Raw genomic sequence first — 505 nt, forward strand, 5'->3', positions numbered from 1 at the left:
GTGGGGATTTCAATAATAACCAAAGAAGGAGACGGAGGGGCAGGCTCCTCGGAGAGAAAAAGGCTGAGGAGCTGTCAGGGGATGGGACAGCCGCAGGAGCGAGGGTGGCTTTCGCAGTTCCAAAGGCCAGTCCTGACTCAGAGCTCTGGCAGAGAGGGTGGCACCCCTAGAGGAAAGTTGGACGTCAGCAAACTGAGGTTCCAGACCCACTTAGACATGACTGTTCTGTGACCTGGGCAAGTCCTTTTCTCCTTCTCAGCCTGTTTCCTCGTGGCTGAGCAGAAAGAGTAAAAACAGCCTTGCCCGGCAGTAGGTCTCGCTCCGCTCCGTGTTTGGCAATGCACCTGTTTTTCTGGCACACCTGGTTGTGCATTGCTGGCGTCTGAAAGCCGCTGAGCAGCGAAAGCGGAAACACCCATAGAGCACTCCCAGGCTGACTCCCAGGCTCCGACCCACCCAGCCGCGGGAGGCGCCCGGGGACCGGGACCGAGGAGCAGCGGGCTCG

The 505-nt window shown here is 59.2% G+C and overlaps 1 protein-coding gene across 1 annotated transcript in view; it reads right to left on the bottom strand.

Moving 5' to 3' along the window:
• The window catches only part of CIMAP2 (ciliary microtubule associated protein 2), a 32654-nt gene that overhangs the window by 30073 nt on the left and 2076 nt on the right, over nt 1-505 (bottom strand).

This window comes from Tupaia chinensis, unplaced genomic scaffold (genome assembly GCF_000334495.1).
Source record: "Tupaia chinensis unplaced genomic scaffold, TupChi_1.0 Scaffold000165_2, whole genome shotgun sequence".
In the NCBI taxonomy this organism is placed as follows: Eukaryota; Metazoa; Chordata; class Mammalia; order Scandentia; family Tupaiidae; genus Tupaia; species Tupaia belangeri.